Source organism: Cryptomeria japonica, chromosome 10, assembly GCF_030272615.1.
Source record: "Cryptomeria japonica chromosome 10, Sugi_1.0, whole genome shotgun sequence".
Classification (NCBI taxonomy): domain Eukaryota; kingdom Viridiplantae; phylum Streptophyta; class Pinopsida; order Cupressales; family Cupressaceae; genus Cryptomeria; species Cryptomeria japonica.
The window spans coordinates 433,034,253-433,048,726 of record NC_081414.1 but is presented as its reverse complement, the minus strand read 5'-3'; positions in this window follow the sequence as shown (position 1 = coordinate 433,048,726).

Below are 14,474 nucleotides of genomic sequence, written 5' to 3'. Positions count from 1 at the left end.
TTCTCTCTTAGTTTTAGTCTAGTTTGTTGGTCAAGCAAGAAGTAGCTTGCAATTTCTCTTTCATCTACAAAGGTTGAGTATTGAAGAGCAATTAATGTTTCTATTCAGGATATTTGGCTTTGAAATATTTGAATTTTGCATTTCCTTTCGAAAGTGTAAAGTCATCTTTTGTGACAACTAGAGTGCCATATAGACCTCTTGCAATCTAGTCCATGATCAAGCACCAAACAAATTGAGATCCATATGCACTACATTTGGGATTTGATTCAAGAGCAAATCATTAATCTCAAGCATTGACGATTATTAGATCAGATTGCATACATCTTCACCAAACCCTTCATTGAGAGAAAGTTCCTTCTACTTGCCCTTTTTAGGCTATTGTGGTGGTTTCTCCCATCGGTCATATTTTCCACTTCTCCCCTCTCTCATTTCCTATATATTCTCACTCTTATCTAGTCTTGGGATTCCATTCTATTGCATTTTGTAGATTTTACTTTTGCATTCTCCTAATGCTATTTTGGTCCTTTAACATTTCCAATTCTCTCTTGGAGGATAACTCTATGTTGTTATTTTGATCTTGTATCATTTACATTCACAGTTTTGCACTAGGTATTCTAGGTTACTCATCTTTTCATATTCTAACAAACCCATCCTTAAGGTATTATAGAAATTACCAAGGTCTAACAGTGACTCTTCTTTAGGTTTTAACATAATCTATGCTTCTAGAGCTTAATTATCTTCAAATATAAGATCTTGTTTTTCATTCAACTATGTTATTTTATTTTGCCTTGTCTTGTACAAGTTCACCAAATAAAAAATACAAATGGACAAAAGAAAATCAATTAATTCATTTGCACACTTGTTACATTCAAAGATTAGACCATAACCATGCTATTTGATTTCCATCTGTCCTTCTAAACAAATACATTTGGTTCTTTAATATCTCCAACGTTCATTGTTATATAAATTCTAAGTCCAATTCCTTCAAATGAAATATTAGCTCTTGAATCTTCTAACTTCTAAATTGTCGCTTGGGACTTAAGAACAAGGTGAACATTTTTCCTTTTATAGAATTCATGTTGGAAGATGAAATAATTTGGATCTCCCACCCAAGTCTTTACAAAGGCTCATGCTTAACATTCCATAGGAATGTTGGCTACCAATATTGTCATCATGATTCTTATATTTAGATGATCTACTAAAGCTACTTGAATATTTTTAAATTGCTCTAACAAAGTTATGAAAGAAAGAGGAGCCACATATCAACTCTAACTTCCTTGTAGAAATATTTTAATTATTGATTTTGGTAGTATTCAAGAAGATTGATGTAGCATTCTAAATTGTACACCTTTAATTAGGGTGTCTAATTCCACACTTAGCACTCATTTTAGTATGTCTCGATATATTATGCATTATAGGACTTCCATATGCATTTTAATAAATTAATTAAAATTTGAGTCCTTTATTAATTCAAATCACATCACACTATAAATTGGGCCCTTGATTTTAGGTGTGCCATTTTATCATTTTATCATAATTTATCCTTATTCCTACCCCAATTGCAACTTCCAAAACACCTACACACATCTATACATCATGGTTTGTGCCACTAAGATAGAATTAGCATTATAACCCTGTTATCTTGCATCCATAAAAAAAATGGGATGAAGTTTATGGGACCAAGATGATCATACCCCCTTGGTCCTACACTTTTTTCCCCGAATTTTGAAAGGTTAATTTGGCAATATTAATCAATTCAAATCCTGCTCCATGAAAATAAGTAACAAACTTAAGTCGGCTTTTCATAAAATTCAAATCTAAGATTTCACATATAAGGCAATTCACTCACTCATTTATGATAACTTGGGCATTTTTGGAGAGCAACAATTATGCAATGGAAAGTATCTTATGAAGTGAAAGTGTTGTTTAAGGAAGTCTCAGATATGCAAATCATTCATGTTTTATCTAACATTATTTCAACCTTGGAAGCTTTAAGAGACATTGGAAGATGATAGGGATCACCAAGATGATTGACTTCTACCTATTCCTAAGGGATTTGGTATGATTTCATTTTGTTCTTATGTTTCTACCATTGAGTTTCATATCTGCGTCATATTTAGTTTCAGATTTACATTATTGCTTCTAATCTACATTCTAATTGTGTTAAAGCATTTTCAATTCAATCATTAACATTTAGAATTTTTGCTCTAACACACTTGAAGACTCTAGTTTGCATATTACACACTTTAGTTCATAGCAATCTTAGACACACTAAAGATTTACAAGCACACACATTATTCCAATTTCAATAGCAGCTATTTGTGGAGGTGAAAATCACCAAAAGGGGTTGACCAAGGAAAACCCCTATATATCCAACACCCTACCATTTTCCATCTTGCAAGTGCAACTACAGGTAGCCGACAGAGCCAAGAAGCCTGGGACAACATCAAGAGATTGTCTTATGCCTGCTCCCAAAATTTTGACCAGATTTCTTGGGACTAGTGTTGTTGGGGTGCCCCTATCTAAACCAAGGTGTTGGGGGTGCCCCTATCCGGGGAATTTCTCATTAGATTCCATAGGTGGCTCCTAGGCAATTGCAAGTTGCAAATTCTCAAATAGTAGCTCATACGCAAAATACTAGTGTTGGATATTGTTGAGAAGTTTGTTGGAATGATGTGTTGTCATTATTGTCAACATATTCCTATGTGTTCCAATGTTGCAATCAGATTACATGATTTGGTTTGGCCAGTGTGTTGCAGATGAGTTATTGTGGATTAAAGGGTTTTGAGATAAGTATTTCTAGTTGATTCAGCTATAGTTTTAGAGGTCCGCATGGAGATTTGATCAAGTTATGAGATCCGGTATTGTAGTTGGTTTTTCAGTTATTCAATGTTGATCAGTGTTCTAGATTTTTCTCCGCATTGCTCTGTGTTGCAATTGTTGAAATCCAAGAACATTGAGAAGGGGGGGTGAATCAGAGTTCCTTTGATAACACAAGATTTTATCCTTTTATACCATACACATATAAACCGGTAAACACATAAATATATAACATGAAGCAAATAAACCATCCACATAAATTAACACCATAACACACATAATTTGTACATGGAAAACCTCAAAGAGAAAAAACCATGGTGGGATTTGTGACCCACAATATCAGTTCACTGACCATATGAAAGGATACTACATATAATGGGGGCCTGCACATCCAGGAAGACACACTGTAATGCAGGAGCACCTCATGACTAAGATAATAAGAGAAATAAAGGCTAAAGGACACACATGAGAATGTGACCTTTCAATCTATGTAATAGGGTAGTCTTGTTTGTTTGATGTTTGATTTGTTTGTAATAAACCCCACCTTGTTACCCAATGACATGGATTTGGCAAATTGATAAGCCACCATGGGCATATGGGCCTAGGGGTATTTGGTTAAGTATTTTTATAGGTGTTTATATGTTGGAGATGTCTTAGGAAGGTTTAGGACATGTTGAAGCACCTCTAGGTAGGCGGATTTAACATATGTCAAAAGTTGCTCAAACTTGACAACTTTGTTGACAACTTTTAATGACAACTTTTCGTTGCAAATAGCAACTTCCTTCCAATGGTAATCTTGATTCAAAAGGTGGTTGATAACCATGGATGAAGGTATAAAATTTCATCCCCAATCATCATTGGGAGAGAGAGAATGACATTGTAAACTTTTGGCATCATTGAAGTAATATATTTATGAGAATTTCTTGCAATTTTGTTATTCTACGTGGTGTACCGTACTGTACGATCATTTTGGAGTTAGGAAACCAGTGGGATGTGTTAGAGTGGCCAAGCAAATTTCATATGCATCAAGTCTAAGGTCCTAATTCGCCAAGACAAGGAATAAATTGGCAAATTTGTGGAAGTGTTCTAGATTTGACAGTTTTGTCTAGGGTTTTGCAAAGAAATGGCCTTACCTTGTTGATCCTTCATTGGTGGTTCACGGCTTTGGAGGGGATGCAAGTATGGCTAATTTATTTTAGGATTTTAAAGGCCTTTTTCAGGTTAGGACCAGTTGGAGGCGAGGGTTTGATGCATTAAGGTGGGCAACTCCATGTGGCCATTGACAAGTGTAAGGAAATAGGTCTCACATCAGGGGTTAAAAGTTTGATCATGGCCTAAGACTTAGGAATTGGTGTATTTGAAATAGCTTAAGATTATTCCTTGAGTTGTTTTGGTGAGTTAAGGTCTGTGTCTACACACTCCTTTGTAAAATAGGCCTAATTGGGCTATACCAATCTCCTAACCAAAGTAGGGTTTTGATTCTTGTGTTCCCTACCGGAAAGAACCCTTAGGATATGTTTTGTAACTCCCAAAAGGGTATCCAAATCTGGGGTTTTTTGTCTTGTCGGTTGGAGAAATAAAACTAGGTTTTGTGGGTTGTTACAGCAGTTACCCAAACTAGTAGAGGGAACCTGAATTCAAGATTGAAGGAGGTCTCCCTAACCTAGGGGACTTCAAATCAAACCTTAAATAAGCATTGTTGCATTGGAGAAGGGACCAAACCATTGTTGGCCATAGGGTCCTTGTACCGGTCAGTGAAAGAGACCTTGTACTGGTAGTCTTTTGTTTGGAAGAAAGGGATGTGGGACTTGTCAAACTAATATTCCTTAACCCCTGGGAGTGTCGTGTGATTTCTAGGGTCCTTGGTGTGTTCTTGGATTGGGGGAATCTATCCTATACCAGTACTGGGACTCTGCATCAGATTGGTATCAGAGTGAAGGAGGAATCCTTTTGGGAAGAAGAATAGTACATATCAGTAGAAGAATCAGAGGGTGAGGCTAGAAGAATGCCTCGAAAGGTGACAAATGTGGAACTTTCCAAGATGATGCAAGAGAACAAAGAAGAAAATGACTGGCTTAGAAGGTTGATTGAGAACTTGGAAGGCAAGCTGGAGAGAGGACCTGATGGCTCAGAGGAAGTGGGAGAAGAAGAGGAAGTTCCTGCAGAGCATAGGTACCTAGTGAATGCCTTGAAGTCTATGGAGAAGAGAACCATGGACCAGAAATCAAACTTTCCTATTTTCAGTGGGAAGATGGATGTCAATGGAGTGATGGACTGGATAGAGTCCTTAAACAACTTCTTTGAATGTGAAGGCATTGCTGAAAACCAATAGATGAAGATTGCCAAGTCAAAACTGCAGGGAGCAACCCTGACATGGTGGAATTTTGTGCAAGGAGAAAGAGTGAAAGAGGGAAGAGGAATGATCACCTCTTGGAAGAAGATGATTACACAGATCAAGGGAGTATATGTACCTGAGAACTATGAAGTCCAATTGCACAAGAGAAGGCAAAATCTCAGACAGAAAGAGATGGATGTGTGTGCCTATACTGAAGAATTTCAGAAATTGAGTATAAAGTCTAAGAAGGTTGAAGATGAAAGTGAAAGAGTGGCAATGTATCTAAATGGCCTAAGGTGGAACATGCAAGAAGAGTTGAACCTCTTGTGCCCTGACACTGTTCATAGATGTTGCCAATTAGCATTAAAGGTAGAGGAGAAGCTCAAAAGAAGACAAGAGAAGAGTAGTAGAGGAAGGGGTAAGCAACCAAGAGGAAGGAGCAACTTCAGAGGAAGATCAAATTTTGAATTTCAAGGAGAGAGCATTCAAGACTCCTCAAGGAATGACAACAACAACAAAGGTAACTTTAGAGGTAGAAGGCCAAATCTCAAAGGAAGATAATCAGGAAGAGGAGCAGGACCAATAAAATGTTTTAACTTCAACCAAGAGGGACACATTGCTAGCAAATGCCCAGAGAAGATGGGGTCTAGTTCCCAAGGAGAAAGGAGAGCCAATCTAACCCAAGAATTAGATTACCAAGGCAGTAGTAAACCTGATTCATATGGTTATCCAGAGACCGAAGAGGCATTGATGTTGAGAAGAACCCTCTTGAAGGTACCAACACCTATGGATCTACCTTAGAGGAAGACTATCTTCCGCACCACTTGCCAATCAGGAGGAAAGGTATGTAAAGTTCTGGTTGACTCGGGGTCTACTAAGAATTTTGTGTCAATAAAAATGGTAGAGAAGTTGAAATTGAGGAGGATACCCCATCCATACCCCTATAAGGTGTCTTGGCTCACAAAAGGGCAACAAACTCTTGTAGAAGAGCAGTCATGGGTAGAATTCCAGATATGAGCATATAAAGATAAGATTGTGTTTGAAGTTGTTAACATGGATGCTTGTCACCTCTTGTTTGGAAGACCATGGCGGTATGACCTCAAAGCACACCATGATGGCTTTAGGAATACCTATTCCATCACAAAGAATGGCAAGGTCATAGAGCTACTGCCCCTAACTGAAAACAATGAAGAGCAGAAAGAAACTGAGTCCAAAGTGATGATGATGGAGGGAAAACCATTCCTCAAGGAGATGAAGATGGAAGAAGGAATATGCTTTGAATTGCTTCCAATACCAACCTCAAAGGAGAAGCCTGCTGCAGATGATAGAGCAGAAGGAAAGGACAAGGATCTCGGTCCGGAAGTGAAGGAGATCATTGGTAGATACCAAGGCATAGTTGCAGATGGAGTGCCAAGGATTTTTCCGCCAATGAGAGAGATCAGTCACTATATTGACATGAACCCAGGGGCCACATTACCTAACAAGGCTGCATACAAACTCACGCCACAACAAAAGAGGAGATGACAAGGCAGATTCAAGAGTTGCTAGATTCTGACCTGATTGGAAAGAGCCTTAGCCCATGTGCAGTACCTACAGTTTTGGCACCCAAAAAGGATGGAACATGGAGGATTTGTATTGACTCAAGAGCTCTCAACAAGATCACCATAAGGTATAGATTTCCAATGCCTAGGGTAGAGGATTTGCTTGATTGTTTGGGGGGTGCAAAATATTTTTCTAAAATTGATTTAAAGAGTGGATACCACCAAATTAGAATCAGGCCTAGTGATGAGTGGAAACAACCTTCAAAACAAATGAAGGGTTGTATGAATGGAAGGTTATGACATTTGGTTTGTCTAATGCCCCAAGTACATTCATGAGACTCATGAAAGAAGTTTTGAAATAATTCACAGGGAAGTTTGTAATAATGTATTTGGATGACATCCTAGTATTTAGCAGGACAAAGGAAGAACACTTGAGGCATCTAGACATGGTTTTGAAAAGGTTGAGTGAAGAGGAATTGATGATCAATATGGAGAAGTGTTTGTTCTTGTAGGAAGAGCTCATCTACTTAGGATTTGTGATCTCCAAAGGTCACTTGAAGATGGATCAGGATAAGGTAAATGCAATTCTTTCTTGGCCTACTCCTAAGACTATCGGTGAAGTTAGAAGTTTCCATGGATTAGCCACATTTTATAAAAAGTTCATAAGAGGTTTCAATCAGAAGTGCAGGTTTTCTTGGACAAAGGAGGCAGATGAGGCACTTGAAACTCTCAAGAAAAATGTAGCTCAACAACAGTACTTGCTTTACCTAATTTTAACAAAGTGTTTCAGATTGAATGTGATGCTAGTCATGTGGCCATAAGAGTAGTCATAAGCCAAGAAGGCAGACCTAGAACATATTCTTCTTATGACCTAGAAATGTATGAACTAGTTCAGGCATTGAAAAAATGGAGACACTATCTGCTACCAAAGGAATTTGTGGTCTATACTGACAACCAAGCCTTGAGTTTCACTAATAGCCAAGAAAAGCTAAGCCATATGCATATGAAGTGGGTAGAATCCCTACAAGCCTATACCTTTTCCATAAAGCACAAGAAAGGAGTAGCCAACAAAGTGGCTGATGCACTGAGTAGGAGAGTGCTAACCATATCTGAAATCTAATTAGAAAGCATTGGGATTGATGCAATGAAAGATATGTATGCTGCAAATGAGGACTTTAAGGAGATTTACAAGGCATGTACCTGAATTTGGTGAAAGGTATCATGTGGACTTTTCTAATTTTCTGATCCAAGATGGACTTCTTTTCAAAGGTGGGCAATTGTGCATACCAAAGTGTTGAATGAGGACTAATGTCATCAAGGAAAAGCATAGTGGAGCTATGGCAGGTCATTTTGGATTGGACAAGACACTTGAATTGGTAAGAAGGCACTACTTTTGGCCCAAATTATAGGTTGATGTAAGAAAGTTTGTAGATACATGTGCCATTTGCCAAAGGGAAAAAGGAAGATGTACCAATGCTGGTCTTTATCAACCCTTACCCATTCCCTTAAGACCTTGGGAAAGTGTGTCAATGGATTTTATAATGGGTTTTCCCAGGACCCAAAAGGGGTTTGACAGTGTATTTGTGATAGTGGATAGGTTTAGTAAAATGGCACGTTTCTTGCCATGTAAGTCCACTAGTGATGCATATTATATCACGGATTTGTTTTTCAGAGAAGTAGCAAGGATTCATGAACTTCCATTGAACATAGTGTCTGACCAAGATGTCAAATTTGTTGGCCATTTTTGGAGAACTCTATGGAAGAAACTTGGCACCAATATGTCCTTCTCATCAGCCTATCATCCACAAACGGATAGGCAGACAGAAGTGGTAAACCGGTCATTAGAGAATTTGTTGAGATGTCTTACAAGGAAAAATAGTGAAAAGAGGGATTCAATCTTACCTCAAGTTGAGTCTACCTACAATGACACTGTAAACAAAAGCACAGGGAAGTCACCATTTCAGATTGTGTATGGGTTGCATCCAAGATGGGTATTGGAGTTGAGAAAACTACTCCATACGGATCCCATAAGTGTAGATGGTGAGAGGTTTGTTGAAGCCTTAAAGGAAGTTCATGAGCAGGTCAAAATACAACTTCAAAAGTCAACAGAAAAATACAAAGAACATGCAAATCAAAAAAGGAGAGAGGTACAATTTCAAGTTGGAGATTTCATTTGGGCAAATTTGAAGAAGGAAAGGTTACCCAAGGGAAAACACACTAAGCTCATGCAAAGGAAAGTAGGACCATGTCAAATCTTGAAGAAGTTTGGCACTAATGCTTATGAAATTCAATTACCATTAGACCTTGGAATATTTCCTATTTTTAATGTTTGTGATCTAACTCCTTTTAAAGGTGACTCTAATGTAGGTAACTCACAACAGGTCCTAGAAAAAGCATCATATATAAATTTTCCCAAACATGAGCCACCTAAGCTTGAGAAAGTGTTGGACACCAAGATTGTAAAGAAGACCAAGAAAAATGAGTACAAACAATACTTGGTCAAATGGAAAGGAAAACCAGTCTCTGAAGCCATTTGGTTGGATGAAGCTCAGATCAAGAAGCATGGCACTAATTTACATGACCTCATCTCAAGTGGACTTGAGATTCATTCACCCTAGGAGTATGGTGCAGGAGAACCACATGACTAAGATAATAAGAGAAATAAAGGCTAAAGGGCACACATGAGAATATGACCTTTCAATCTATGTAATAGGGTAATCTTGTTTGTTTGATGTTTGATTTGTTTGTAATAAACCCAACCTTGTTACCCAATGACATGGATTTGGCAAATTGATAAGCCACCATGGGCATATGGGCCTAGGGGTATTTGGTTGAGTATTTTTATAGGTGTTTATGTGTTGGAGATGTCTTAGGAAGGTTTAGGATATGTTGAAGCACCTCTAGGTAGGCGGATTTAACATATGTCAAAAGTTGCTCAAACTTGACAACTTTTAATGACAACTTTTGGTTGCAAATAGAAACTTCCTTCCAATGGTCACCTCGGTTCAAAAGGTGGTTGATAACCATGGAGGAAGGTATAAAATGTCATCCCCAATCATCATTGGGAGAGAGATAATGACTTTGTAAACTTTTGGCATCATTGAAGTAATATATTATTTCTGAGAATTTCCTGCAATTCCGTTATTCTACGCGGTGTACCGTACAGTATGATCATTTTGGAGTTAGGAAACCAGTGGGATGTGTTAGAGTGGCCAATCGCCTTTCAGAAGCATCAAGTCTAAGCTCCTAATTTGTCAAGACAGGGAAGAAATCAAAAAATTTCTGGAAGTGTTCTAGATTTTACAGTTTTGTCTAGGGTTTTGCAAAGAAATGGCCTTACCTTGCTGATCCTTCATTGGTGGTTCACGACTTTGGAGGGGATGCAAGTATGGCCAATTTATTTTAGGATTTTAAAGGCCTTTTCAGGTTAGGACCAGTTGGAGGCGAGGGTTTGATGCATTAAGGTGGGCAACTCCATGTGGCCACCGACAAGTGTAAGCAAACAAGTCTCACATCAGGGGTTAAAGGTCTGATCGTAGTCTGACTTAGGAATTGGTGTATTTGCAATGGCTTAAGATTATTCCTTGAGTTTTTTTGGCAAGTTAAGGTTTTTGTCTACACACTCCTTTGTAAAATAGGCCTAATTGGGCTATACCGGTCTCCTAACTAAAGTAGGGTTTTGATTCTTGTGTTCCCTACTAGTAAGAACCCTTAAGATATGTTTAGTAACTCCCAAAAGGGTATCCAAATCCGAGGTTTTTTGTTTGGTCTATTGGAGAAATAAAGAGTTAAGTGTGGAAAACCGGTTTGGCAAGGCTACTAGGTTTAGTGGGCCTTGTTACAACAGTTACCCAAACCGGTAGAGGGAACCTGAATTCAATGATTGAAGGAGGTCTCCCTGACCTAGGAGACTTCAAATCAAACCTTAAATAGCCATTGTTGCATTGGAGAAGGGACCAAACCATTGTTGACCTTAGGGCCTTTGTACCGGTCAATGAAAGAGACCTTGTACTAGTAGTCTTTTGTTTGGAAGAGATGGATGTGGGACTTGTCAAACTGATATTCTTTAACCTGTGGGAGTGTTGTCTGATTGCTAGGGTCATTGGTGTGTTCTTGGATTAGGGAAACCTATCCTATATCGATACTGGGACTCTACATCACATTGCCTAGAGCATATTGCTCATCACTAAAGAGTCTCACTGACTACAAGCTTTTGCTGAAGTAAAACACTGAAAAAGAACTCAAAAATGCATCTGCTATGCCAAATAGAGTTCCGGTTCTAGCTCTCCTCTGTACCGGTTCATAAACCCTGAACATTACTATCGGTATCTCTTATCCCCCAATAATGTTATCCAAATTATCCATAGATCATTGCATGATATAACATTCACATATAAATGATCTACATACATATACTTCACATTATGTAGTTCTGCTATATTCTCCTATGTCACATTTGTTCACCCACTTCAAAATGACATAGCAGACTGACCTATACACCCATTACAAACAATATGCCTTATGTTGGCTTACAATACATTACAAAAGATATTCAATGTCGGCCTTGACAATAATTACAAATTGATTTACTAAATAAATCTTCCTAGATGTCGGTTTGCTTCAAGTACTGATGTCGATGTTGATGCCGATGTAGCCCTAAGTGCTCCAAAGCCGCTCTCTACCGGTATATGCCTCCTAATGTCGGTAAATGATTTCCATCTAATCTTGTTTCCATTAATGACAACAAAATGAATCCGATGAGTGTCAATTGCCAACAATCTCCCCCTTTGGCATTGATGGCAACACTCATGTGAAAAATGGATTCTCTATCAGTTCAACTGAAATATGCTCCCCCTGAGCAATACACTCCTTTTGATATTATGATGTCCTTTCCATATGTTATTGTTTGATATTTTCTGATATTTTTCACATATATACATACTCCCCCTTTGGCATCAATGCCAAAGACCAGTGAAAGAATCGAAAGAATTCAGAATAAATGAATAGTGTTAATTTCACTAGAGCTTGACCAACTTCAAAATTACTGGGTAAGACTTATCTAACAACTGAAGATATGTATCCCAACCGGTTTTGAAGGTGTTAGATATGGATGCTAGTCCACTTAGTAAGTGGGCAAGTGTTTCCTTCTCCCTGATTTATGTTAGTGTGGGTTTAGCAATCATGTCCATACACTCTCTTTTATGTACACCCAGTGAATCCAATCTGTGACTTACAAGTTCTCTAAGACTTCTTGCTCTCCTAATGACTTTATCTCTCTCCTTCTCAAAAGCAAAAAATTGGTTCTCCAAGGACAAAATGTGTCCATCAACAGATGTTGTTAGTGCGGTTAATCCATCAAAAGAGTTTGCAATGCTAGCTACCTTATCATATAACTCCTTTAATATGCTATCTACATTAGCTGTAAGAGTTCCTATGTTACAACAAACCATGTAGATATTTGTACCTTGTTTTAAACAAACCTCAATAAGAATGAGTTTGGCCTCAATTTTCATTTTCTCTGTTTCTATGATCTAGTCAAAGGCTGCTCTTTTAGTTGTAGTGAATCTTTCTAAAGCCTGTCGGTCCGATATCTGTTGTAGTGATTGAAAATTGTTAGATATGTACTCTGTTAGTGCCTTAAGCTTGCCGGAAGGGCTTGCTCCATCTTCAATCTTACAATCAAGGATTAAATTATGCAATACTGTAACTGATTGATCAATTATTCCCTTGTCTACAATACCCTCCTTCAATAATTTATGAGTTGCCATCATCATCAACTCAGTTGAACTCATCTTAGTGACGGATTTTTTCTCAACCTAAGAAGTGTCAATTGTCAAAACCTTTGTCGGGGAATCAGTTTTAACTGCTGGTATAGATCCAGTTCCTTTTACCCTATCCTCTACAACCTCTTTTGCACCAGTGGCTTCGCCACTTTGTGTAGTGTTAGTTACTGTCAATGGAGTATTATCCACAATATTCCTTGTAACCTGTACATTGCTTTCTCAAAAATAGTTTGTGTCAGTACAGACTGTACACTCTCCTTAGCCGGTTGTGTCTGTATATCTATAGTTACTGTCGATGTATTCAAAATTGGCACTGAAGTATCCAAAATATCTTTCGCTTTTGATTTGCCAGGAATGGTGGAAGTTGTTGCCTTAACAAATTTTCATGAGATGTGAGAAAATTTGGATTCTTCTAGAAGAATTTGGTCCAACCCTTACTGGTCTCATTTATCACCTCATTAACTCTGCCCATCATAAGGCTTATTTGTTGGGGTTTACTACTGAAAATTGTCCTATTTGCAACATCCATGCATCTATGCATCTTTTCATTTCCTCATTGTTTATAGAACCACACATTTCCAAAAGTGCTACTTCCTTAATCTCCCTATCTCTCTTGACAACGTCAAGTCTTCTAGCATCAAGTTTACTATACAAAGATAGAGGTATCTCCTTCAAAATTTCTATATGTAACAAAATAGCCTCTTCTATTTCATTTTGCTCATTTTCTTCTAAGTTCTCGTAACACATAGATGCATTTTTAAAAATTCCATCTTTTGTAATTTCATCAATTAGCTAAACACGGGTCATTTTAGTCTTACCGGTTTCAGTATCATCACTCTTCTTCTTTTTTCTTGTGGTTGTCGAAGTAGATGTGACTGGTCTCCTCTTTTGTATAGGCTTCCTTGTCGGAGGTGGTAGTGCAGTAGGTTTAGTTGCCTTTCTAACAAGTCTCCTCCTAGGCTTTGCTTTCTTCTTCTCTATCGGTGGTTGATCCATTTTCTTCCTTTGTACCCTTCTGAAAGCTAGAGGTTCATTGTCCTCAGGGTCAGACTCATAAGTGATGGTAGAAATGTAAGCTTCAAGCTTCTTCACCTCTACGGTACTAGCCACTGCCGGTTCTACTGTCGGTTTGGATCCAGAACCCAGTTGAGTGTCTATCTTATGAATTACATCATGTGCATATGCAAACATCTTTTTTATTTTCTTCTCTCTTCTCTTCCTGTTAAAACCAGTTTTGACTTCAAGGGCCTTCTCTTCTACTATGCCAAAATGCTTTGTTTTGTCATCCAATGGGGCTTCTAGCAACATTTTTGCATAGAGTTCAAAAATGCTATCATCCACCTCATATCCAAGCTCTGTAACCCAGATTGTCCTAGGTTCAACTACCTCCATAAGAGTTTCATCAGTTTTCACCATAAAACAGATATCAGTGGAGTACTTCTCCACATTTTTCTTTGATATTCTCTCCCTTTGCCTCATGTTTTCTTGGAATGTTTTGAAATACCCCCAAAGTTTCTCATTTCTGTCAGTACCAAGACCAGTGATTGCTTCCTTTATCTGCATATCTGTCGGTATGTCATGAGCCCAACACTTCTTGCCAAGACCAAGTAGCTCATTTATGAAGTAAAGCATCAGACATACAATGAGATTATCATATCTAAAAGTTCTTTTCTTGATTCCCTTGATCTTTCCAAGGTTCAACATCAACTCACTCCTCATCCATTCACATAAATCATACTTTGCATTATTCCTCAACATTTGATATGCAACATGAATGCATGAACTAGCGACATAATTCAATCGATTGGATTGAGTTGCCTTATAACCTATTATCATGCTTGCAAATTTCACATCAGTGTCGGTGATTGTACTGATCCTCATTGATTTGCTATCAGGAGTTGCATAGATGAGTTTCTCGACCTCTGTGTTGGAAATTTTATTGCTAGGTTCTTGTCTGACTTTGGGTAAGTCGGTGACTGCTTGAATAGCCTCCTT